General features: G+C 40.4%; 1 long non-coding RNA gene across 1 annotated transcript; it reads right to left on the bottom strand.

The window, feature by feature from the left end:
- Positions 1–25,419: 25,419 nt before the first annotated feature.
- On the bottom strand, positions 25,420–27,144 carry LOC129146347 (uncharacterized). The gene is made up of 3 exons (XR_008552916.1): positions 27,099–27,144; positions 26,274–26,564; positions 25,420–25,546 (listed from the first exon to the last, which is right to left on the bottom strand). It is a non-coding gene; the product is annotated as an uncharacterized LOC129146347 (long non-coding RNA).
- Between the last annotated feature and the right edge of the window lie 455 nt (positions 27,145–27,599).

Below are 27,599 nucleotides of genomic sequence, written 5' to 3'. Positions count from 1 at the left end.
GAGAGAAAGTCTCCAAAGGACTTTTTTCTCTTATTTTTTAATAAAATGTTCTTTTTAAATCTCACAACCACATAATATCCACCAGATTATTTGGATCGGTTAGCAAATAGCTCCGCCGATGTTCTTAACTTCTAAAAATACTTCCTTTTAATAAATATTTAATAAATAATAAAAGTTAGCATGTGCATAAAGAGAACATTTAGGAACCTACTGTGTACAATAGCTTTGTAAAGAAACTATGTTGGTGTTACATTATCACAATGGTACACGTAAAATATAGGACTCTGGCTACTAAATAGCCCAACTGGAATTCAACTCTTTCTCAAGTGCCCATGACCATCACCTCCTCCACTTACAAAAAGAAAAAGATGTGTTGATTGGCTGTTGCCATAGGTAGATTTAATATTTTAGATCTGATCTAAAATGTATGAAAATGACCATACCACCCAGGTTGTTCCATTTAAGATTTTTTTCCCTACAAATTTGTTCTAAAAGAATGTTTTTAAGCAGGGTTCCAAATTTTATTCCACTCTGAGACAAAGGAAGAAATGTCTTCAGAGTTCCAGGCACGTTCCTTGCTAGTTCGCTCACACAGAGGTCTGCTCTTCATTTTTTTTTTTTTTTCTGTTTCATTCAAAAAGCAATTCCACTACCAACCTGAGGTTAGCTACATTAATCTAATGTCAACTCCATTATTGTTAATTATTTTATGGTGGCTATATTTTAACAGAAGGGGTACAAAGATCCCTCATGTCATTTGATAGCCCACCAAGAATTATATTGAAATAACTACATTGATTTCCAGATCTCAGCAAGCAACTAGGACATAATTAAACTTTTATCTCTGCAAATTTTGCTGTCTTTTTTTTTTTAACCAGGTTACCTATTGTTCGAGAGACTAATCTTATTTTGCTTCTCAGGAAGGCCTAAAATTTCATTCAATGCTTAAGAAATAAATTAAAATGAAAGACATGTAACAGTGGATATTTCTCAAATAAGAAATTCCATTGGCATATTTTCATTGGGTTCATTTTTTTCCTGTTTCTTATTTGACTTTAATAATGCTATACTCTATTGAAGTTAAATAAAAGCATTCCTCTGAGCACTTGGAGTTAAATTAAAATAGCTATAAATCTGAAGAAGCAGCCATTTAAAGATTTTTACTTGACCTGCCTTAGAAGAAATAACCTGTAGCTCCAGAAAAAGTGGGCTCTCTGGAGCCCACTCCCTGACACCTGCTCTGAGAGCCAAGCTCCCCTCCTGCAGCACATCTGTACCTCACCCCACGCCATAGAACTTAAACCCGATGAGAAAGAAGCCTCCTCTAGACTTCTGGAAATTTTTCCTTTTGTTTTAAGAAAAATAGCAAGTAAATGTGCTGTGATGTAAAGTAGGAAGAAAAGAAAATAAATCACCAGGCTGACAATAAACAAACCCACATTATGTATGTCACACTGGTGGGTCACTTTGTGCTCTTGCCTCAGTTTTCTCATCTGGAAATTGAACAAGCTGGATTAGATCCGGGTCCAGGACTAGGGTGATGCAAATGAGGTGTTCAGAATGGACAGGGGTGCCAAAAGGCAAATTAATGCCAAAGATCCGTGATGAACAAAATATTAAATGCTTAAATAAAGACGGGCTGACAGATACCCATTTTCTCTTGATCTTGGCACAACCTGTCACTGATCCTGATTCAAATTTCTAAACCCTGTCTCTCTGGAACATTCTATGATTAGGCTTCTACTCTCCATTGGCAGCCTGGAACCCAGATCCCCCTAACCTGGAGGGGAAAAGCCCAGTACAACAGTACAACCCCCTGGGGACAGTTTTCAAGGAACCAGCAAAAATAACTAGACCTTCCTTTCCATCTCCTGTTTTTTCCCCCCAGTGAGAGAGTGATTTCAAGTGGCTTCACATCAGGCACTCTGCTCTAGGTCAACACTGACATCAGAGTCTCATTTCACTAAGAGCTTTGGGAGGACGCAGATGCCAGCAGGCTGCCTGTGCCCCATCCTGGACCATGACTTTCATTGACTTGATTAAGCTACAGCTTCAGACTGCAGATGCAAAAAAAGAGGACCTTACAGAGATTCTGGAAGACTGTACGCTCCTGCTCTGCTCCTGCTCAGCTCCTGCTCAGGTGCCCTCCCTCTTGACCAGCCTCAGCAGGGCATTTCCTGCTTATCATTCCCTGCTTATTGCCTCCAGCACAGGTGACATATTAGGGGAGAAGGAAAAAACAAAGGCAAATGAATGACAGCTGGGGGACCATAATATGCCCAGATAGGTGGCTCAAAGCAAGCAAGGCAGCTTCACACAGATCCTCCCAGTCCCTAGAGGTGCAAGGAAGTGGCAAAAGCCCTCAGATTGCCCCAAGACTGGTGCAGGAGTCTTAAAATAATTTCCAGGTTCCTGTAAGTACATGGGGGGGCTCAGAATTGCAAGTGCTTAGCTAGTTCCATTGATAAAGCAAGCTGCTTATCTTCCCAAGGAAGTTAGTAGCCTACACTCTTTCTCCATAGATCCCTGGAATCCAGTCTACACCCCACAGTATGAAATAGAAACCCCTTTTTATCCAAGTGGGGATAAACTGGTGGTGATGAGGGCAGGAATCCAAGCCCTATCAAGTGGTTGAGGTCCCATCCCTGCCCGACTCATGTCCAGGCTGGATCCACTTCCCTATTCTCCTACAGAGGCAATGTTCATAAATCAGATGTCGCCTTTTTTCTGAAACTATAGCTACTTAGATAATTTGATCTGCTCCCTCTATTGCTCGCGTCTTGTGATTTATAAGGGCTTCACTATTCTTCTTTCATATTTAAAAACCCTTATGCAAATTCTGCCAGCAGCACCGCAAACTAAAGTTTTTGCATTAATGCTCCGTATTATTCACATACAAAAATTCCATTTAAATCTCATTAAGCTGGTGACATAAATCCAAACAAACTAGAAAATGCCCCGTTAAGGTGGAAAAGTGACATATGTCTTCCAGTCCCCTGGCAGAACTACCCAGAATGAAAAAAAAATGATAAAAGTGCTCCCCATTTGGGACAAAATACCAATGGACACATACGTTACTTTTCTGCCTTTGACTGCTCGTGGCCTTCCTGCTTTTATCTCAATAGCATTTAAATGAAGTGTTTGTCAGCAACTATTTCTGGTAATGCGACGTGTGTGATTCAGTGAGGCTGTGAGCCGCCTTCTGGAAACCTTCAGTATCCTGGGAAAATCATAAAAGGTCTGTCTGCTAACGGCATTTTTTGATTTCCCTCTAGGCATTTCTTGGGGTTCGCAATATAATTTATCTGTCATGTAGTATTAACAATATACCTTTCAGGGACTTGAAGATTAGTGGGGCCCCTGAGCTGCCTGTCGCAATGTGCCGAATATTGAAAGTCCTTCTTGTCATCGGTCTCATCTCTAAGGCAGTTTTTTCTATAAAACAATTGGAATAGTGTCAGTGGGTTACGGAGGCTTTACAGTTGGACTGGCACTCTTTAGGGTCATGGCTAATTGCCAATTATTCTAAATTTTAATTCAGCAACATGTTTAGTTTAGAGGTTTGGGGAGTTGTGGGGATCATCTCTGGCCTTTGCAATTGCAAACCTGAGTGTATCCCCCTCTTAATGTGAATAAGCACAAGTTCAGACTGGCACTTTAAATGATGTTATTACAATATCTTCAGCATTTACATATTTTCCTTTAAAACATGGATTTTAGCATAGCTGTCAAGACTATCTCAGAAGACTCCATGAGAGTACAAAAAAAAAAAAAAAAAGACAGGAAAGTCCCTGCCTGTTGAAAGTTAAATGAAGTGTTGAGCTCTCCAACCACCTTGTGGAGGCTTCAGAGGCTTTGTTACCCATCTTTTGGGTATCAAAAGGTGTGTTTGTTACCCAGCCTCTACTCTCTGTGGTTGTTATAGCAATAGGCCTCTATCTTCCCTATCCCTATCCATTCTAGAGAAAAACAAAGGGTGAAAGTGAAATGGACAGAGAGGATAACATATGTGGATGTGGGCAAAGACTGTTTGTTCAATAAATGGTGCTGGGAAAACTGGGTTGCTACATGCAAGAGAATGAAGCTTGACTACTGCCTCACACCAGGCAAAAAAAAAACTCAAAATGGATTCAAGAACTAAACATAAGACCTGAAACCATAAAATATATAGAAGGAAATATAGGTGAAACACTACATGCCATACACCTCAGTAACATCTTTAAAGACTCATCATCCAGCACAGTGATAGTGAAGGCAAAGATAAACAGCAGGGACTACATCAAATTAAAGAACTTCTGTACAGCAAAGGAGACAGCAGCCAAAACAAAGAGACACCCCACTGATTAGGAGAAAATTTTTGTACACAACACTAATGATAAAGGACTGACCACAAAAATCTACAAAGAGCTGATGAGACTCAACAAAAACAAAGTACATAATTCAGTCAAAAAATGAGCAGAAGAGCTAAAAAGAAACTTCTCCAAAGAGGAAATGCAAATGGCCAACAGGCATATAAAAAAAGTGTTCAACCTCACTTGTAATCAGGGAAATGCAAATGAAAACTGCAGTGAGATCCCATCTGACACCAGTGAGAATGGCACATATTAAAAAAACTAGCAACAACAAATGTTGGCGAGGATGTGGAGAAAAAGGAACTCTCCTGCATTGCTTGGTTGGAGTGCAAACTTGTCCAACCACTATGGAGAGCTGTGTGGAGATTCCTCAACCTGCTAAAGATGGAGCTTCCATATGATCCAACAATTCCACTCCTAGGTATTTGCCCAAAGGACACAGAATCATTAATTCAAAAAGGCACCTGCACCCCTATATTTATAGCAGCACTATTTACAATAGCTAAGCTATGGAAACAGCCCAAATGCCCAAAAATAGATGACCGGATCAAGAAGAGGTGATATATATACACAATGGAATATTACTCAGCAATCAAAAAAGATAAACTCATGCAATTTGCAGCAACATGGATGGAGCTGGAAGGGATCATGCCCAGCGAAATAAGCCAGGAAGAAAAAGAAAAATACTGGATGGTCTCACTCAGAGCAGGAATTTAGAAAACCTAAATAAGGGACAAGGAGAAAGACTAATTATAATAAAGTAAAAATCAAAATCAACAAGCAACTATAAACCAGAGATGCACAACAGGGGTGGGAGGTAGGGAGAGGGGAGTCGGATCAAAACGAGGGGGGTTGGGAAGTGTATGGGGACTATAACCAAGATGAAAATGCATACATTGTGCAAAAATGAAAAATGATGTAAAAAATATATAAAATTAAAAATAATAATAATAATTAATTTAAAAAGAAAAATTTAAAAAAGGAAAAAAAAAGTCTAATAAGCCTGCTCCTGGAATGCTTCAGCCCCTTTGGTCTACAAAGCTTCTACTCCTCCCCTTGAGGGTGGCTTTTGTGCATTCTTTGCCCACTTCCCACCCTGAATGCTAGGGGGTACTCTCTTCTGACAGGTCAGCATAGCATCAGGCCCTCCTAGGTTTGCCATAATGAAGGCTGGACAATGAGGTGGATAGGATCACACATGCCTCTGCACCAGGCTGCCCATGGCTGGGTCTCAACCCTGTCACTTGGGCAGGATGGCCCTTCTCAGCCTCAGTTTCCTCACCAGTTAAGTAATGAGTTATGCATGTAAGAGTCATTTTAAAATGCCTGGCAAATAGAAAAGTCTCATGTAACTGTTATATATTATTATTATCATCATTCTTCTCATTATCTTATATATACAATTGTCTTTTCCATTAGAATGAAAACCAATAAAGTCAGGGACTGCATTTTTCTAACTTAGAACATGGCTCGGTACTTAACTGAATAAACATTGATCAACAAATAGCTACCAGTGATCTGAAAGCCCTCTTGTAACTGTTGAAATATATAACCTCAGATATAGCTGTATGATGGTGTCTTTTTGTAATTAAAAATGATATGGAGGTCTAAATGACATAAAAAATCTGGACAAATTTAATGTATACAGTATATGACAAGTTTTGACATCAGTAAGTATCCACAGTGGGATGGTGACCCTTTTCAATCCCTCTCTCCAATCCTCATCCCCCCGAAACCACCGATGTGCTTTCTGTCACTATGGATTCTTTTGTACTATCTAAAGATTTATACAAATGGACTCATACAGTCTGTCCTCGCTGTTGTTCTCTATCAGTGCTTTGGTTTTTACCGCTGAGAGTAGCCTATTGTACGGTCATACCATAGTTTGCCCATTTTTCAGTTGTGAAACATGTAGATTGTCTCTAGAATTTGTCCACTCCAAAAAAAAAGTTGCTTACAGCATTAGAATATACTTTCTTTTCTCTTAGCCAAATACCTATTTGTAGAATGACTGACCACATAATAAGAGTAAGTTTAAATTTGACAAACTGCCAGGTTGATTTCCAAAGTGCTTGGATCAGTGTTTACATCCCCCAGTGTACAAGAATTCTAGTTTTTCACGTTCTTGTAAATACTTGGTACTGTCAGTCTATTTAGTTCCGGTGAGACATGGTGTGTTGGGGTGACCTTTCGTACATTTCCCTAGTGACTAATATTGAACATCTTTCTAGAAGCTGACTTGCCAGCCATGTCTCTACTTTGGTAAATTATTTATTCAAGTCTTTGGCCAACTTTTTATTGGGTTGTTTGTATTCTTGTATTGAGATTTTGTTTTTTATAAGAAATAAGATTTATTAATTTAATTTTTTGTGTAGAAGAACTGGGGTATAGGCAGGAGGTACAGGTAATGAGAGGATTCACCAGAGACATAGTGGGGAGCAGAACAGGAGGACTGACTGAAATACACTGGTGAGGAGAGGAGCAGAGGGCGAGACCGGAGAGGTCTGCTGAGCCCTGTGGGTAGGTCCCTGGCCAGGGATCGAACTCAGGCTGTAGTGGTAATAGCGCTGAGACTTAACCCCTAGGCCACCAGGGAACCCCTGCATTGAGTTTTGAAAGTTAAGTTGTTGAGCAATAAACTGATATATTAAAATTTTAAAGTTTATTTGAGCAAAGATCAGTTGAAATCGGGCACTACCACATGCGCAGTGGTTAGGAGTCATCACACACACTAGGTAGAGGAAAGATTTTTATGGAGAAAAGGCAAAAGCAAAGCAAGAAAAGTATTTGATTGGTTATCACATACTTGGTTGTACTATTTGGGAAAATCTAGGCTTGTTTTGTTCTGTTTACGTAGGCTGCTAAGGTATTAGGACCACCTCAGTTTAATAACCTCTTTAATTAACAATATATTTATTCTTAGAGGCTCTTTTTCATATAGTTGTTTTGCAAATACTTTTTCCCAAGCTGTGACATCTCTTCATATTCTTAGAAAAGAGCCCAAGCTTTCCACTTGGTAAAATTGCACTTTTTAATGGGTCAAACTTTTAGTGTTAAATCTAAGAAATCTTTGACTCACCCAAGATCACAAAAATTTCCTCCTACACATTTGTATAAAAGTTTTATTATTTGAGGGCTATTAGTTCGGTTACATTTTGAAGAGTTTCTATGGTATTTTTTTCAAGTTTACTATTGATTTCTTGTGGCTTCTGCCTTGTCAAACTGTTATTGTATAAAGTGAGGGTAAAATAACAATAGCTTCAGAATGCAACAAATCGAAATTTTTACCTCCCCACCCACTGTGTTTAAGATGCTACCACAGGACATGGAATCTTGGGAAAAGGAGCTAAATCAAAGGGAAGGTAATGGTGAGTCCTAGATTAAACCTGTTCAAAAGACCCACCTGACCAAAAGATCAGAGCAAGAAAAGAGGGTTTCCAGGAAAGGGGAAAGAAGGGGGTGGGGGATGCTAATAGGCTCTCAAGTCTATTCAATTACTTGCAAATTACTATAGTTACTGATTTGATAACTATTTTTATCCCAAAGAAAGTTTAAAGAATGTAAAAATAAACAAATTTTATAAATGCACAACAGTTAACCGCAGAAAATTAAGTTCTAAGAGAATGCTATGCACTATACTATGTGGTTTGACAATGAAAGTATCTGTCTCCTCATATAGCAACATCAAAACTGTCAGGTAATTAACTAAAAATTTAACTCAATAGGTGAAGTTGGAGAGGAAATGCAGGCGAGTTAAATCCTTAAATACCACTAGAGAACATTAAGACATATTGTCTAAACTTAAGAATCAATAACATAAGCACAATTCTTAGAAATATGGAGGTAAACACTTAAAATTATAACTAGAAGAATTGAAGTGATTGTCACCAAAGAGGGGGAGAATAAAACAAGCAACTCTCCCAGAGAGCAGAGAGAAAAAGCAAAGAAATTAAAAGTGTTTTGGTTTTTAAAATATGGACCTATATTATTTTGATTGCTTTTAAAAATTGATTTTTTAAGAGTGACTAATTCAAATGTTTCCTTTTCAGTTTGTCAGCGAATCTCACAAATAGAGTCTTTGGCTAAAGAGGAACCGCAGGGCCCCAGGTCCCAGGGAGAAGGCCGGGCCCCAGCCCAGGACCTTCCCTTTGTCTTGTGAGAACATCTCTCACATTCCTGTTCTTAGCTCACCCCCCTTTGACTTCTATTTCCATCTTTGCAATCTCCCCCACCCGCACAGCGTCCCTGAGAGGTCACTCTGCTCTAAAATTGGAATAAATCACTGCCTTCAAAGGGAAAGCTAGGCTTTTGACGCGATGAAATGGGAGAGTGGAGGGAGTGGAAGTTGTGGATTAGACTCCAAATGCAGCCACAGTTAATTCTGGATGGTGTCAGCCAGCAGCAAGAAGCTGGGCCTCTCAAGCAGATGCAGTTCTCGGCTGCTGGGCGCTGGTGACGTCGCTGAGGTCCTCTCTGGCTACTCTGCACAGGGGCGGGGGTCGCTGGGAAAAACAGCCCAGCTCAGACAATGCAGCAGCTGCCTCAACTAAGAATAGAATCCGTGTTTGATTTGAATTAGCCATTTGAAACAAGAGCAAAACAGCTCTGAAAGTAGTGCCATCTGTTTTCCTTTAAGGCTGGGTCATAAATAACAAGATGAAAATATATTTCCTGTTCTGAATGTGTGACCTGAACTGCCTCCTGCCACCCTGTCACTGGCCACTTCTGCCATCGATGCTCATGACACTAATTGGGCAGCTGTTGGCTCTAAGGTGCTCAGAATTTGTTGTTTTGTTTTTCAACTCTAAACTTAGGGAGAGCTCCTTTATTCCCTTCCTCCCTGGTAACACAAGGAAATAAAAGTAAATCATTCTCTCTATGTTTTTTTAAAAAGTAATTCACACAGGGCCTCCCTGGTGGTGCAGGGGTTAAAGACACAGCCCTGTCAAGCTATTGCCAGCCACTGCAGCATAGTTTGATCTTTGGCCAGAGAGCTAACCCACATGGCACAGCAGACCTCTCCTGTCTCACCTGCTGCTGCTCCCCTCAGCAGTGTATTTCAGTCCATCTGCCTGTTCTGTTCCCCACTCTGTCTCTGGTGAATCCTCTCACCCCCCACACCTCTGTCCTACACCCCTGTTCTTGTATGCATAAATAAATAAATCTTTTTTTAAAAAAAGTAATTCACACACCAAATAAATGCGTGATCAGACAGTGCGAAACTGTAGCTGAAAATGCCTACAATGAATACCTTGCAGGTCAAGGTCAAAGTGAATGAAGAAGTAAAGGGGAACACCGGGAGTTTATACAGCATCTATTACTCACCAAGCATAGCCCCACTAGTCCCAGTAATATAAGGGCAGGGGGTGAGGGGGGCAACAGAAGAAACACCTGTTCTTCCATGGAGACCACCAACCATCCTTGAGTCCTTCTTCACTGGGATTTCTAACAAATGCAAACAATGATTTATCAGCTCTTCCTCCTGTTATCTTTTTAATTTGCATTCACACTGAGAAGACTGTTTCTTTGATAACTCAAAGGGGAAAGGCCGCAGAGGCTGGAGGCCATCCCATTTGTGTGCTCAGCTTGGGGCACGGCCAACATTGTCAGGGAGGCATCCTCAGTGCAGCCGCGCACACATGAAGGGGGCCCTAAAGGGCTGAGCCTTCTGCAAATTTTAGATGGTCCAGTCGTGAAAGAGGCTACACCTGACAGTGAATGTTCCGCATGTTAGAATGTGGTTTGTAAAATACTTTGGAAGCAAAAGACAGACTTGGAGCAATAGAAACATTCTAGGCCTATCTGCAAGTTAACAACCAATTCACTCTGGAGATCTGGATGCATTTGATGAAGCTAGACACTTGGCAACTGTGGAGCTCAAGCCAAGCAATCACCACTATCACCAGCTGAGAGAAGTTTCTAGAAAGACAAGACTAGAAAGAACCTGGTCTTCTTGTGCTTGGACTAACACAAAACCTCTGACAGGCTTTCCCGCTGCAGACATAGCCCATCCAGGCCATTTGGACCATGGTGTCAGATTAATCTTCCCTTAAAAACAATGAAATAAAACAAGGCTTCCACTCATTCTGCGTTTATGCCAAATAATCCTCCCTCCTAGTGTGTCCCCTCGCTACCTTTCCCACCTAATCCCGGTGGCTCAGCCTCTCCTGCCTCGTCCCATCACACCCTTGTCTCCCTCCACTACCTGCAGTCTGCTCCTCCACCCCCATGTGGTCTCACTTCACATTTCCCAGAATTAGTACCACCAATTCTCAGAGCTCCAGGAAACAAAACGTTAAATAGTTTGGGAAACATAGCTTCTAGAATCTTCCTTTTGGAGCGTTCTTATGTAATTGTCATTAAAGGGCTTTGAGAAGTCGCTCAGCGAAGAAACCCATTTACCCTTTTCAGCCAGTGGAGCCTAAACGGAAATGACCTCAAGACCCTTTGACTCCTAAAAATTCCGGTTTTTTAGAAACCACTCAGAAAAGCAATAACTCAAATGTCGTTTCATTCAGAAAATCCCTGCTGAACACTCCATTGTCCCTTTGAACTTGATGTGGAGTTATTTGCACCTCTGGTGTGAGACACTTGTCACGGCTGGTCTTGTTGTCATATGTCAAAATAATAACAATCCTAATCATCAACACCATTTCACAAGCAGCAGCAACTTTCCAGGAACACCACCAGATGCTTTGCATCTATAACTTCAGCTCATTTGATTCTAGAAAACCCTGGGAGGTAGATGGCTCATCCCACCTTACCAATAAGGAAACTGAAACCTAGAAATAGGTAGCACAGCCTGCGAGTCAGGAGTCTGGGTGTGTCCTGAGTCCATCTGGCACCTTCCCTGCAGCTCCTGTACATTCACCTAGATCCTCGGTGCTCCTGGTGCATCAGACACCACCTCGCCTTGCTGGGCGCTGGCACATGGTAAATACTCCTCACCTGGGCACATTAGTTGAGCGCTGAGACTTTGCTAAGCTTGACACTAAACAGACTGTATATAAAGGCATGAGCCTTGTGGAATCAGTGTGGGTTACTCTGTGCTCCCAATTGTCCTCTTTAAAAAAAACTTTACAATTTTTATTGAAGAAAATTCTATATCTCCTAAGATAAATTCCTATGCTGGAACAAAGTATCTAATTCTCTACTAAAGATGTTTGAGCCCAATACCACTAGTGGGATAATGTAAAGGACAAAACTCTCTAAGGAAAAACAACCTGAGCATCGCTGCAGTCAGAGGACTCTGAGGTTGAGGATGGAGCCCCAAACCCAGGGGGTTGGGGGTGAGGGGGAGAAGACCTGAGTCTCAGCGTGGAGAGGAGACTGCGTCCCTCCTGGTGGAGAAGCAGTAGAACCTACTGGATAAGAGCCCCATTTGGGGAGTAGACGTGCTGGGTGGTACAGAAAAGTGACCACATCCAGGTTCCAGCCCCAAAATGCCTGGGTTGAAACCCCGCTCTGTTCCACACAAACTGCAGGACCATGCACCAGGTACCACACTGCTCCTCGATCAACCATCACCACGTGTAAAATGGAAATGATAATGTCACTCGCGCATGGATGTTACCTACTCACTGATGCGAATAATAAATAAAGTAACACATGTCAAGTGCCCAGGGGATGGATGGCATTTAGAAAACATGTAATCATTATGATTGTTTTTACGCTAATCATGGGTTAAACTAAGCTCTTGGTGAATCATTTCTATGACAGTGTTTTAATAACAATAGTAATACTAAACTAAATGATACTGAACATTTACCACATGCCAGATACAGCCTAAGTGTTTCCTTGATGTCTTCTTACTCCATCCTGCTCACAACCTGTAGGTAATTACTATTTTTATTATCATTTTACACGTAGAGAAACTGAAGGCCTAAGTCATTAAGTGATTTGTCCAGGACCAATGACTGGGTTTAAACCATATTCTGCCTGAATGCAACACCCACACTGCTCACTCCTGTTCTGCAAGTGGCCTAGAGATACACAAGGTCATGGATGACAAGGCTGGTTGAGTGTGCCTTCTTACCGCCCTTCCCCTGCCTCTAAGCCACTGACATGGTCCCCAGTGACTCAGATGCTACTCTGGGTGAGTTTGACTCCTACCCCCTCCTACTGGGCACCTCCCCAGACATTTGCCTCTCATCGCTAAGCCACATTAGCACCTGTGACAAGAACACAATCCAGGTCTCCATCGGTTTTGAGTCTGCTCAACTGCATGCTGCAGCCAAGAAAGAGAGGTACCCATTTTGTTTTTCCTCTATACCATGCAATCCTTAACAGAAGAAATATTCATGAAGTGATGAGTTCATTAGTTACTATCATATATTAGGTTTCACCTTCGCGATGGGTTGAAGATGTGTGTTGACAGTGACAGAATGGAAAAGAAACACTCTCCTGATCACTCTTGGAAAGATCAACATGACAATTGCAAATAGCACACTGATGACTCACCTTTGCCACATGACCGTAGCAATTTCTCTATGTGGGATTTTTCAGCATGCTTTGTTAGGGGGTGTTATAATAAAAGCCTCTTGTCCTTCATATTCACCTTTTGTCCAGTTTAGTTTCATTTCTGCATTTAAACTAGGTCTTATATCATTGGTAAGAGAAAAAGAACAAAGTTACACCCAATGGTTATTTTTAAGATAAAAGAAAAACGAGGGTTAAGGAAAAGACTTCAAAGTTAATTTACCAAAATCCAACTACATCCTTGACCTGTGCAGACCCCAATAAGGCATTAATTACAAAAAGATTAACACTTTTCTCCCTTGTAACAATGGAATCCTCAGTCAATGGAAGGTGATAACAATATTTGCATTCATCCATGAGCATGGAATTCATAGAATATGAAAAAGGTGTTAACACTCTTCCTAAATGGCGTTAAGCAATCCCAGTAAAGGAAAGGAGCTTCTGTCACAGTCTAAAAGGATTTGAACAGTTTTTGAAAATCCCAGCAACAGTGCTCTGCCCCAGGTTACTAAGGGGCACTGGGAGCATGCCAGTTGATGGCATTTGCCCTGCTCACTTCGCAGGGTGCAACCGACTACACTGAACTGATTCCAACGTCTTGTACAAGAAGCTAATCCCTTGTTCTGCTGTGCTGTAGACTCAGCTTCCCCTGTGCCTCTGTCCACTCCAATGACTGTCAAATTTCAGAGCGGATGCGATGACTCAGTGAGAAAGATATAAATAAAGGCGGCTCTTTCTTCCCTGAATGACTCAACATGTTGCAGCCATGTTACAGTGGAGAATGTCATTAGCATGACAAATTTTAGTTATAAACATCTAGAGCTATTTTTTTCTTAACTAAATTCTGACACCAACTCTACTGCCTATCCCTTGAAATAGGATTTTGTGCTTTTTGTGGAATGACATGACTCTTTTTAAATGTAGCAAAAATAAGGATACTCGGGCCAGGGAAAGGGAAAAAAAAAGGATTTATGAATAGTATACACACCCTCAGTGGAATTTTTCATACTCTTTCAAGTTTGTCTTCCCATCTAGGTCAAGTCAGTAATGCTGCCAAAGTCTTTGTGGGCATAAGGAAGCATTTCACATGCTTATAACCTTGAAAGATGAATTGGAAGACTATCTAAGAACTTCCCTTAAAGGTTCATTTTTCCCTCCATGAAAAGGATATTTGATTGAAAAATAAAAGAGTTGACAAAAGTCCCAAATTCTACCACTATTTAAATTAAGCACTTTTTCCCTCACACATCTTGAGATTTGGGTTCCAAGGTAATAAAAAGGGACATGGCAGCACCACCTATAGATCTGATAGGGTGGGGAGCACTCTAAGCTGACCCCCGAGATGGTCATCTCCTTGTGTTAGGTCCATGATTGTTACATTATTTGGAGAAAGAGATTTTGTTAATGTAATTAAGGTTGCTAATCAGTTGACCTTGACTTCATGATGAGGGAGATTATGTGAAGAGCCTCAGCTAATCCGATGAGTCATTTCAGAACAAAGTGTTTCTCCAGTTGGTAGCAGAAGAGGAAGTAGAGGTTAGAAGAGAGAGAGGAGTTCACATGCAGGATTCTGCTGGGATGGGGGAACCAGGAAGCAAGGAATGTGTCCTCGAGGACCCCAGAGTGATATCTCCCCACTAGCTCGCGACAAAACAAGGGATTCACTCCCACAACAGCAGCTCCTGACTGTGATCTCAACAAGCTGGAAGATAATTCTAGAAAGAATTATCTTAGCTCAGCAGACCCCTTCCTTGATCCTGCTCTAGCACGACTCAGGGTCTGTTGTCCCACCCATACTATTGACCTGCAGAACTGTGAGTTATTAACTGGGTACTGCTTTAATTTCTTCACTGCTTGGCAATTTGTTACAAAGTAATAGAAAATGAATATACTTGGTATTAACTGAGAACTGGTCCCCCATCTTTTCCACCATTCTCCCTTTCTGACCAAAACATATTCTTTGGTTCCTAAACACACCTCTTGCTTTCCCCACTCAACCTTTACACACATACATTTGCCACCCTAGAGGGCCTTTTTTTGTCTAGCCAAGGTCTTTGAGATCTACTCCTAGCTGAAGGAAAGGAACCTGACAGTTTCACTCCAAAATCAAAAAATCTTCATGTGGATAATTCAACTGGCATGCAATCATGCCCCACTTTGTGGCACCTTTTCCTTTGTGGTCTATCTCCTTATTATATCACTACACATTTTCTTGTTAATTAGATAGTAAGGCTCTTGAAAGCAAGTACCTCTACTTTTTACCTCCCACTGTGCCTACTACAACCCCTCGCACATCACAGGCACCCAATAAGTGTTTGTTCATTTGTTTTGTTCTAAAGTATCTCTCTTCAATCTTAATGAGATTAAATGACACCAAAAGTACAAAGAAAACCTCATTAGCCAAGCAACGGGAATCTCAGCAGTGACCTGCTCCACATTCAACTTGGCCTTTCACTACCGTGAACCCTAAACACACTTAAACTGTCAAAATTAAAAATGTAACTGCAAAAACAAGATAATCACAGAAAGTAATTTTTGCCAATTGATTTGTGTGACTTTCAATGACATTGTAAGCTCCCAACTATTCCCTGAGCTGCCAATTTGCATAGAGAGGGATGTTCTCTCTATGGACCATATTTACAGCAAATACACTATTCGCATGACTGTGCAGGCGAGGAAAAGACCAGTCGAGAATACATAAAGCATGTTGAACTGAAGGTCCTTAACAATTAGGAATGCTCAACACAACAGGCAGGAAGAAGCAAAGGCCGGAAGTTACCCATGGTGTTGCAAACCATGTAGATTTGGGTTAATCCCTTGAAATACAAATAGGGCTTAACACCCTAGCTAAGACATTTACTAAACTAAATGAACCTATTTTAAAGATTCAGGGAAAGGCAACAAGAATGCAATTGGGAAAAATAATGAAAGTCAACTTGGTCACACTCCAGTGCCCCTCCTCTGATGTTACTACCCAAACCCATGACCACGTGTCATTCCAGAAGCATCTGAAAATGAAATTCAAACTTAAAAATATTATTATCTATTTTTCTTTATTTCTCAAAGGAAAATGTGAACTAAAAATCAATTTTACATGTATTTTATGTGCTGTCTGCTATATATATATAGAATGACAGAACCTGAAGCTTGCTGCAGCACTGACAGTCTATTTTGTTTATTCTTCTACATTAGGCAGCCCCACACTTAATCCTGCCTTGATAGGAGAATCTCTATCATTTTTAAAGACTTTCCGAGAAGGAGATTTCTTAGACTCTCTCTCTAACCCGCTAAGGTAGTTAATAACTTTTCTTATTATCTAGCCTAAATCCGTCACCCCATGCTAAAGACTCATTCCTTCTTGTCTGCCCGCTCACTAGAGGTAGGGGGAAAATTTATCACTCTCTTTCATATATGAAATGGTCACATACTCATAACAATTATGGAATCAGCTCTGTGATCTCATAATGAAATATTCCAAGGCTATTATGGTTCCCTGCTAAATGTTCTCCAACTTCTCCTGCCTTCCTTTATCTACGGACTTCAAAAATGGCTGCTAAACTCTGCTAAGGATTTAATTACCTGATACTGAAGTCCTTGGTAGTTCTTGTGTGTTATACCTTGGGCATCTGTCCAGGGTCATATCTCAGGAATATAGGATGAAATAAATCACCCCAGGCTTTCCTCACTTGTACAGATAATTTTATGAAGATAATTTGGTTGGAATGAGTATTGAGGGCAGCTATGAAATGTGAAAATAAGTCACCGAAAGGTTGTCTACATCGAAAAAAGAAAGACTGAAAGGAAATATATCACAGTGTTAATAGCCATTATCCCTGCTGACAGCAGGGTGTTGTCTTTCCTTACACTTTTCTGTATCTTCCAAACTTCTTGTTACATGTTAATCTTTCATGAGAAAGTAGTTTGGTGTGGTGTGTGTGTGTGTGTGTGTAAGGGGAAACAGGAGCTGCCTAATGGTGTTGTATGTGATTAAGGTAGTGAGTGACACAACAACCATTCCAATTTTCACACTAAACACCCCATGTTGGGGAAAAAACCTCAGTCCCAAGTAATCCTAGATGTCAGTCTCCCTCCAGGAAACCAGGTGAAGGACATCACAAGTGCTGCCCCATGGACAGCCAAGAGTGGACCATCCCCAGAGCCACCATTTTCCCACCATCTAGAAACCACCTGTCTCTTCCTGATGGAATGATCAGAGTCACTAAATTTTGAAAAGCCACGTGCACCCTAAAAACATGGACAGGTAGAAACAACTCTGTTCTAACCACGGTCCTTTCACACAGAGCCACTTTGCTGAGTCAGGTTGAGTAACAAGGCCATGGTTTATTTGATTCCTTTTTTTCCCTTTCTACTGGGGTCACAGGAACTCAGAAATGCCAGGTCCAGGGCTGACTTCCAGACACAGACGTGGCCATTGTAGTATCTGACCCTCATTAGCCCCCACCATGGAGCTTCCAGAAATGTGCAGCTGGCGTCTAACCTCCACTCTGGTCAGAACTGCCCTTCCCTGGGCCAGGAGGCCAGGAGCTATCCAGGGCCTTTGTTGTGGTGAAATGATTATTTACAAAAATGTTTTATGGGTAAAGTGGAGCCCTAGGAACGTATGACCACATTAAAGAGTGAGGGTTTTAGGTGAGGCACAGGTGGCTCAGAGCAGATCCTGAACAAACCTTAACTCCCAGTTCCCCTTTATTTATTCCCCTATCAGAGCAGTAACAATCATATTATCTGCCTCACCGGTGAGAAATATTACATGCCCAGCATATGCATTGACACATGTACCCTGGAAGAAGAGAACTTCGATTCAGTCTCATAATTCAAAGTCCACCTCAATCATTTCATTCATTAAACATTTACTGACATATGGTCCCTAGGGAGACCTCACTCAGGGTGGCAGCAGCCTTGGCTAAATATCAGGATAGAAGATGAAGATGTTCTCAAGAAGCTAGAGTCAGGACAGAAATGGATCTGAGCAGATGGTTTCAACACAGTTCTGGAGAGTTCGGGGATTGAGGAGGCACAGGGTAGTGAGTACTGGGCAGAGGAACATGGAAACATACATAGAGGAGAGCAAGCGAAAACTAAATCTTTCAAATAATGATTTCTAATTTCTAATTCAAAGCATAAAAGAAAAAAAGCAAATTAAAACCCCTTATTACCCCAATATCAAGAAATGAACGACTTTTGACATTTTCACATTCTTTCATAATTTTTCTTTACATAGGTTGCCTTGAGGATTATATGATACTTGCTATTTTATCATATGATTTTGTCCCTTAAAAAATACAGCATGAACAGTCTTCCCTATTAAAGAACAAAATAAATAAAGCTTTTGAAAATGACTACATAATATTCTACTACAAGTGTCTATGTAATTTTCTTTTTAAAGACAGTTATGTAAGTTTGAAAACAACAAAATGGGACTGACATCCCTTTAATGGTTTCTGCCTCAGTTATGCTGGACACTCTCAGCTGATGGGAACGAGAAGATGTATTTAAGTGGAGGAGTGACTTGGTGCCACACTGAGGAGCTAGTCCAGGCAGCATGAAAGGTGGATCCAAGTAGAAAGAATCCCAAGGCATGGAGTCAGAGAGGACCTGCATTAAGGGTGTTGGGGTTAGAGAGGGGAGGGGTCTGCCTGCACATTCATGGACTTGACTTTATAGGTGTGGGGGCTGACTGTGGGAAACTCAGACAAGGGATAGGCCATGCCTCTACTGAGCCTTTATCTCCTGGATGCTAAGAAACCAAAAGAACAAACCCAAGAAGAAATATTTGGAGGGGATGTGGATGTTGAGAATTCTTTTGAGGACATGTTGTGCTCAAAGGTCTGTGAGACACGAGGTGGCGATGAGCAACTACCAAATCCATAGCTCCTGGTTATCTCCTGGCTGGACAAGCAACTCTGGAAATCTCCAGCATGAGATACAAGGTGATGACTCAGGTATGGAGGGGGGTCATCCAGGAAAGGCATGGAAGGAAGTGTGCAGAGCAATAGGTAAGAGGAAGACTGTAAGAGAGACCAGGCACCATGCCTGAGACACGAGTGCAAGGTCGGTGAGGGGAGCACAGGAAAAGTGTCTCTAGAAAGAGCCTCCTACTTCCAGAGAACATGCAAAATCTCTAATGACTTTTCTTCTGTGGACATGCCCTTCCCTTGAGGTGCAGTCAAGAGGGATGACTTAGCAATGAATGTCAGGGTCATCCCCAAGGTCAGGGGTGCTCGGGCTTGGCTGTGAGTATTGAGCACTCAAGTACTGTGGAAGAGAATCTCTCCAACTTGGATGGAGCATGCTCTGCTGGGAGGAAACTTCTATGGTCTCCCACATCTGAGAGCACAGAGGCCGGGGTCAGAACAGGGAGGGCCCCGCCTGGGCATTCGTGAATGTGACTTTATAGGTTTGGAGGTCTTCAAGTACAGTAGCCCCCTAAGTAAAAGTCTGCTTTCTGTAGTTCAGTTACCTGTAGGGAACCGCAGCCAGAAAATATTAGGCACAATAAAATATTTTGATGGAGATATCACATTCACATAATTTTTATTACCATCTGTTGCTGTAATTATCTGCTTTGTTATGAGTTATTGTTGTTAATCTCTTATAGGGCTTAATTTATAAATTAAACTTTATCATTCATAGGAAAAAACATGGTATATATAAGTGTCAGTACTACCTCCATTTCAGAGACCCACTGAGGGGTCTCGAATGTATCTCCCATAGATAAGGGGCAACTGCAGTTTCCACAAACACAACATCAATGACAAAAAGTGAAAAATGATGCAGAAGAACTGGACTCTGCATGTGAAGAATCCTTTAACCAACTTCACTCCCTACATTTTTCTTTCTTCTATAGGCAAAAGAGAATAGACAATAAAAAGAAACCTGTGTTGGTATTCAAAGAGGCTTGACATGAGTATAAAATAAATTCAAAGTGATAAGAAAGCATTGTATGATAGTTTAGTGGGCAGTGGTTTTTCCTTCTTAGTGGCATATAAAATAGCAGGGCATTTAAAATCAGTTGTGACTTAGAGTTAATGAAATGGATAACTGGCTTTTAGTAAATGTAGTTTAGCCAATTTTTTTCTTTGTAAAACATTTTGTATTTTATTCTTAAGTGGCTAAAATTCCCAAGAAATTCAATTAACTACCTTTAGAGTAAAATTTTGAGAATGGTATTTTATAAATTTATTTTGTAGGCTCGCAAAACTGTTGCTCCTCTACAGAGACTCTCAAGCAAGATACCTCAGAAAACAATAACTCTCTAAAGGATTCTGCCTCTCAGCCTTCCTGGAAGATGAGGCTTTGCACAAGATCAACTCTCTGGAGACAACATAGTCCCCTCTTCAAAGTTTTTGTTTCCCTTTTGTACTTGGACCCAGTGGGAAGGTCACCAGCTACAGCTGACCTCAGTTAAACCCCCTGTGTGAAGCAGGGATTAGGGGTGACTCCTCTCCCCTCTTCATTTCCTCTCTATAAAATGAGGGGATAACACATTCTCTGGTTCCCTTCAGCATTAACATTCTATACTTTGTGTTGACTTCTCAAAAAGACCAAATATATTATTGATATTTTATTTGCATTTCATCCAAACAAGCATAGTATACTTGCAATTAACCATTTTTGCCTCAATAAGTAGATACACTTCTTTCAGAGAATACTGCCAAATTCTGAACCCTATTACAAATGAACATGTTTCAAAAGGTCACATAACACAGACCAGAACCTCTCTGAATCATTTGATTTCTGTATTTTAAAATTATATTTGTTCTCATCTCGAAAGTAACCAGAAGTGCTAGGTCTTAAGATAAGTTGAAATGAACAGTTATGATTAACTATTAATCTGATCTATAGTCACCAGCCTGTGAGGTTAAGTTCATGTCCATTTGTTCATGGTTGTATCCCTAGCACAAAGTACAATGCAAATGAAGTGGTAAGTGCTCAACATCTATTTACTGAAAGAAATAAATGAATCACTCAATTGTATTGAGAAACAGAAAATGTAGGCAAAATGAATTTTTAAATGCCTAATATATGTGTACATTGTAAATCACTACAAACAAGTATAGATGATTTAATGAGACTAATCTGTCTTCTGAATTTTCTTTCCTCTGGGACATAGTCCAGAAACACAGTAACAAAACTTGTCATTGGGCTTTGTCATTGGCAAATGGGTGACATATTGAAGTTTGAGGGTATTTACAATATACATGTACATGCATCTCCTCAATCACTAATTATGAAGCACACAGCCTCGATTGCAGCAAAAGAGTTACCCTACACTGAAACCTTGAATTTATATTTTGAAGACTCATTAGCCCTTTTGGAGAAATTGTGAAGAAAACACAGGGTGGAGACATGGTCCTCCAGACGCCAGCATGAAGGCCTTGTGAAAAACAGTGTGAGCAGCTAGCGAAATTCTGACAGGAGATATTCTTTGGTGGAAATTTGCTCTCAAGAAGGAAAAGAAAATGAGTCTTTGAGGGTCATAGCTGACAAGGAGAGCAGAGCTTTTGAAGGTGGTGCTGGGAAATGCACCCAACCAGCCTCTCACCAGTCACTGGGGCTTGATCCAAAGGAGAGACTGGAAGATCCCCCTGAGATGCTGGTAACTTTCGTAAGCAGAGAAGATGCGAGGGGAGGGATGTGCCCGCTGCCCAGGGACCCAAGGAAGGAGGACTCCTAGCACCTCTCACTATTTGGGATCCTGAGCAAAAACCACTGGCATGTTCAATCCAGGGACTTGTTTATTCCAGGACGTGTCTCAGAAAGAAGTGACACTAGTGATTTAACATCGAAGATGACATTCAACTCCTTCCTATCTCCCTGACCTGTTTGCTGAAATTTCAGAATCCTTATGAAAGTTATCTTTCTCACCACAGTTCATGAAATTCAGCCACCAAGTTAATCTGGAAATTCTGTCAGAACAAACTCCTTCTCATATGTAAGCATCTCTGGGTTTTTCCACGCTCGAAAAAAAAAACATCGATGTGTATAAAAATAAAAGAAACTGAAGGGTAGTGAACAGAGAAAGTTATTTTGATATTTTTGAAATCTAAAGACATATTTGAAAATCAGGGGATGCTGTAGCTTCAACAACAAAGATGTGCGCCTTGGATCTATACTATTTTGATTTTCTGTATTATGTCACTATATTACCTATTGATAAGGACCACCCTACAGATTTTTTGTTAGGTTAGGTAATTTAATTGATCATGTTATTAAATGGTATAGAATTGAACAATGAATTATAATCTAATGCTATAAGTCATCTCCAACGACAGAGATTTATGTACTGAATTTATGCATATTCTGGATCCTAAAATTAATGGCACAATTTTTAAAGTCATGAGGTAGAGTATCAGAGAAGGAATAAGTGAAGGCAAAATAAAAACTTTTTATTTTCTTATTCTTAATTGATCTGACAATAGTTTATTCAAAATAATAACAGTAATGTATTTAACTGTACAAATTCAATTTCATACATAATTAAATGCATATCTAAATGTGTGTGTGTAATACAAATGACAGCAATGGATATAAGGAACTGGACGGAGGTGTTTAGGTTATTTTATTTTTATAAGATAATTATTCAACCTGTGAGTCAGCAAAGTGTTATTTGAAAATGGACTTGGATTAGTTACAAATGTATATTACAAACTCTAAAAAAAAACACTTAATAAAAAATATTTAAAAAGAAGTTGTCTTAGTCTGTCCAAGCCATCATAACAAAATACCACAGAATAGGTGGCAAATGAACAGCAGAAGTGTATTACTCACAGTCCTAGACACTGGAAGAACCAGTGAGGTTAGAGATCAGGGTGCCAGAATGGTAGAGAAGCCTCGTCCAGGTGCATTCTATCCTCAAGAGCAAAAGAGATTAGGGAATTCTGTGGGATTTCTTTTATTAGAGCACTAATCATATTCATAAAGACTCCACCCTTGTACCTAATCACCTCCCAAAAGCCACACTCACTATTATCACCACATGGAGCAGGGGGTGTTAGTATTTCAACATATGAACAAACATTCAAACCACAATAAAAGTATAACATACATGGTGAAAGGAGAAGAAATGAAATCCTGTAAGATGCTCAGTTAAAATCACAAAAGGCAGAAAAAGTAAAAGATAAAAATAGGAATAAGAGCAATAAATAGAAAGCAGTAACAAATATGGTAGAAATCAATAATAGAAAGATGACTTAGAAAATCCAAAAATATGTGAACACTTGTAAATAACACATTGACTGATCAAAAAAGAAATGTGAGGAGAAATTTTAAAATATTTTGAACTAAATGAAAATGAAAACACAACATTTGTAGGCTACAGCAAAAGCCACGCTTAGAGGGAAAATTACAACATTAAGTGTACCCATTAGAAAAGAAGAAAGATCTAAATTCAATAACCTACATTTCTACTTTAGGAAACAAGAAAAAGAAGAGCAAATGAAGTTCAAGCTAAGCAGAAGAATAGGAACAATAAGAATTAGAGCAGAAATCTATAAAATTATAAACAGGAAATCAAGAGAGAATATTTCAAAAATCAGATATGGTTCTTTTAAATGATCAATAAAATTGAGAAGCCTCTAGCCAAGCAAAAATAAGAAAAGAGAGAGAACACAAATAACCAATGTCAGAAATTAAAAAGTATACTGCTAGAGACCCTACAAAAATTAAAAGATAATGAAGGAATACTATGAGCAATTCTATACCCACAAATTAGATAACCTAGACAAAATGAGCCATTTTCTTAAATGATACATTTGTCAGAACTCATACAAGAAGGAATAGACAATAGGAATAGGCTTATATCTACTAAAGATATAGAATCATAATTAATAACCTAAAACAGAAAGCACCAGACCAAGGTGGTTTTATTAGTGAGATTATACCAATTCTCTACAATCTCTTTCTGAGGATGGCAGCAGACAAAATACTTTCTAGTTCATTCTGTGAGTCCGGGATGATCCTAGCACTCAACCACAAAATAATATCTACCATGAACATAGATGGAAAAATCCTCAAGAAAAATTGAAAAATCAAATTTAAAAAGGTATAAAAAGAATGACACCCCATGCCCAAGTAGGATTTGTGCCAGATACGCAAAGTTGATTCAATACTGAAGACAACAAAGTTCACTTATCATATCAACAAGCTAAAAAAAAAAAAAATTACATGATTATGTCAATAGATGTATAAAAAGCATCTTACAAAAATCCAACACTCATTTATGATGAAAAACTCCCAATGAGCAAGGAATAGATAGAAACTTCCTTAACTTGATAAGATTATCTACAATAACACTGCCCCATGCCTCCTTCCCAGCCCCAGGGAAGTTGAGCGACTCTCTTTGGCATGCCCAATATCTGCTCTCCTGTTCACATGGCATTTTATCTGTGTATGTGTCTCTCTTCCCAAATTTCTCCCTTTATAAGGATGACAATTATTTTGGTTTGGGGGTTCACACTATGTAACTTCTACTTATTTGCAATGCCCCTTATCTCCAAATAAGGATCCATTGTGAGGTAGTTATTGTTCATACTTGAACATATGAATTTCAGGGAGGTACAGTTCAGCCCATAACACATGTCTATGTGTCTAATACTGTACTAGGCTCTGTTAGGGATACAGAATATTCTAAGATTCCTTGTCCTGGAGAACATGACAACACTTACTACCATAGCGACTGCATGACTGGTATCATAGGAAAATTCACGGAGTATGACAAAAGTGAGAGGTACTGACGGCTGGCCTAGCTTAATAAAAAGGGCACTAGAGGCCATGTACAGCTCAGGAGAGACAAGTGATGGGGGCAGCTCAGGGCACATCTTCCTAAGAGCAGTGAGGATGGAGCAGGGGCACATCTGATGTCAGGAAGCGGGAGTGAGGTGAGAGCCCCCACAGCCCAGTGTCCATGTTCACACTCTTCAGGATCTGCATGTGGCTGGTGTTGGGCACAAGAGGGAGCTTTTCTAGGGAGCTGTGAGCGGGTGAGAAATTTAGAAAACCAAAGGTGAGACCACATTACAAAGAATCATGATTGATAAAAGTGAGCTCAGGGTAGGTCCTGAGGGGTGGAGTGGGCGGTGGTGCTTAGGTTTGGGAACTGGAAAAGGGAGCTAACAAAAGTTACCCTACACAGACTTCACTGGAGAGGACATTCATTCACTCAACAAATACTTATTGAGTCTAATCTCTGCATGAGAGGAGATAATATACAACACACATTTTTCCTAAAGTAAAAGATCATATACAATTAAAACACCCATTTATAGAGAGATGTGTTTGGACCTGTTGGGATGGGAATAATCTCAGGAAACCCACCACGGCCTGCTTGGACCTGTTGGTGTACTCATGATTAACCCCTGAAACTCAGTTCCATCTTGACCCTTCACCACAGAGTAGTCCCTCACTGAGTGGGCCAGAGGCAACCATAACAGACCTCAGACTGTGCTCCAACAAGGATGGGGTTGAAAAAAGAACCGTTCTAAGAGAATCAGAACCAAGCTCGGTATCAGATATATAGGCTGGAAAGACGGAAAACCAAACATAATTAAGTGAAATTGTATTGCTCAAATTTCCAATTACATAAATCAGTACTATTTTGCTCAATGCTGTGCTGTATACTGTACATCACATGGATTTATAGTCTTTAGGATGGAACGAGCCAACGACCATCCATGTTACATCAGCAGGTTCTGTATCTCATGGTGTCAGCAAAAAAAAAAAAAGACAGTTACTTTTACATTCAAGATGAAATCACATTGTATTTTCAAAGCACATGTCATCTCAAAAAATTATGCTTAGGCAGGGTTTTTCATATAAATAATTCTCTACTGGGCAATCTATCAGAGGCTGGTTTTTCCTTTCTCCCTATTTTTTTTTCAAGTTCACTTGGTGTGTTTAAAAATAAATAAAAAATGAAAGCATAATCCTTAAAAGCTCACCTCTAATAGCAGATTTGATAAGAAAAAAACAAAGAACTTTTTCCTGAAGAATAACACTCTGTTATAGTTTATCATTGGATTCTTGGTTCAATAGCTAAAGCACCTTTAACTCTTAACGTTTACTAACATGGCTATAGATGAGAATATAGCATTTGCAAATAACTACAAATAATTTATTTGTTCATCCACTTATTTTCTTGTGATATTTTTTCTGTTTCATTTCAGAAAATCACAGATTTTCAGATCTGCATTATGAGAGATCTTTGACCACTGGTTCACAGTTTAAATTTAAAAAAAATCAGACTCATTTCTTTCATTTTGATTTTTAAAGAAATAGAAGAATATTCTAGAAAAGTCATAGAGACTCTCCTGTTGATTTCTACCTTCTATTACAACAATGTGAATTTTAAAACACTTCTTTGTTTTTTCACCATATGCAAGTATTTTCGCGTGATTATAGGAATTATAAAATCTGATGTCCTACTTGTTTTCAGTTGTGAGGCTCCTGGAGGTGCTGCCCACAGTCAAGCACAGACAATGGAAACTGTGACCTTGCAGGTGAAGCAAGGTTATGTGGGCACATCAGCCTCTCCTTGGGGAGAAAACTGCTGTGGGGACCAAGAAGAGCATCACCAGGAATCCTCAAAATCAACCCCAGAAAAGCACACGGGATCAGCTCCGGGTGAGGCACCTTGGGGGCCCAAGAGGGCGTCTCATTTTGTTGCCATGAACACCCAAGTTTAGGCAGTGACAAGATGGGCCATTTATGGAGAGACTGAAGAAAAGAAATGACCCAGCAGTCAGATTTGCCTTGTTTTTCTTTCTAGCGCTTGCTCCCTCTCTTCCCTCTCAGCCTCCCTTCTCCCTCAGTCCCCAGGACAGCATGAGCCTCTGATGGTGTTTTCCTGAAGTCACTGGGGACCCTGAGGGCCACAGCACCCAAGGGCGGGGGCGGGGTCCCAGTCCCAGCCCCACCCCCACCCCCACCCCCACCCCTACCCCTCTGACGGAGGCTGCATCTTTCTTCTGCCTCTTCCTCCCCATTACACAGAATTTAATCGGCAGCCCCATCACCCCAGCCCCTTCTGGGGACCCCGGGCACCCCCGCGCATGGTCTCTCCTCCTCGGAGACACCCTGAGGTTCTGGTCCCCACAGGGGAAGGGCAGGGCGGGCAGGGTGTGAAGGCGATCCCCCTTAGCTTCCAGGCTGAGGACCCCCAGGCCACGTGTGGCTCCCGTGGCCTGGGGGCATCGCCCTGCGCACCCCACCCAGCGCTTTCACTGCTTAAATGTTTTTCCCCAGTGTTACTCTTGATTCAATGCTGGAGGCTCTGGAAGCTGAAGATGGGGCTCATTTCTTCCTAAGAATTCCAGAATGTGCTCAATTGTTCTTTGACTTTCCTAAGAATTTTGGACGTGCTCAACTGTTTTTACTTTGACTCATTTCTGAATTCTAAATAATAGTCATTCCTTTCCAAACATGGCCTTGCCTTTATTGTGCACAGGAAATTGGTGAAACTTATGGGGGGGGGGGGGATGCTTCCATGAACAATTAGGTAATAAAAAAATAATCTGGAATTTAACCAGGTCACATCTATATGTATAGTTCTCCATATATGTGAAAAGGAAACAAAAATTAATATAAATTAAAGGAAGAGAAATGCTTTTAAAGCACTAAGAAAATATATCCGACCTGAGAGCAACTGTAATAAGATACTCCATAATGCTTTAAAGTGTCTTATTTATCATCACGATGAGTGTATGGACAACATAATGGTAATTTTGACCAAGGTCAGTCCTGTAATTTAGT

The sequence above is a fragment of the Talpa occidentalis genome, unplaced genomic scaffold (genome assembly GCF_014898055.3).
Source record: "Talpa occidentalis isolate TD23 unplaced genomic scaffold, MPIMG_talOcc4v2.1 talOcc4.2, whole genome shotgun sequence".
In the NCBI taxonomy this organism is placed as follows: domain Eukaryota; kingdom Metazoa; phylum Chordata; class Mammalia; order Eulipotyphla; family Talpidae; genus Talpa; species Talpa occidentalis.
Note: the sequence above shows the minus strand (reverse complement) of the source record. Positions and strands in the feature narration are given on the sequence as shown.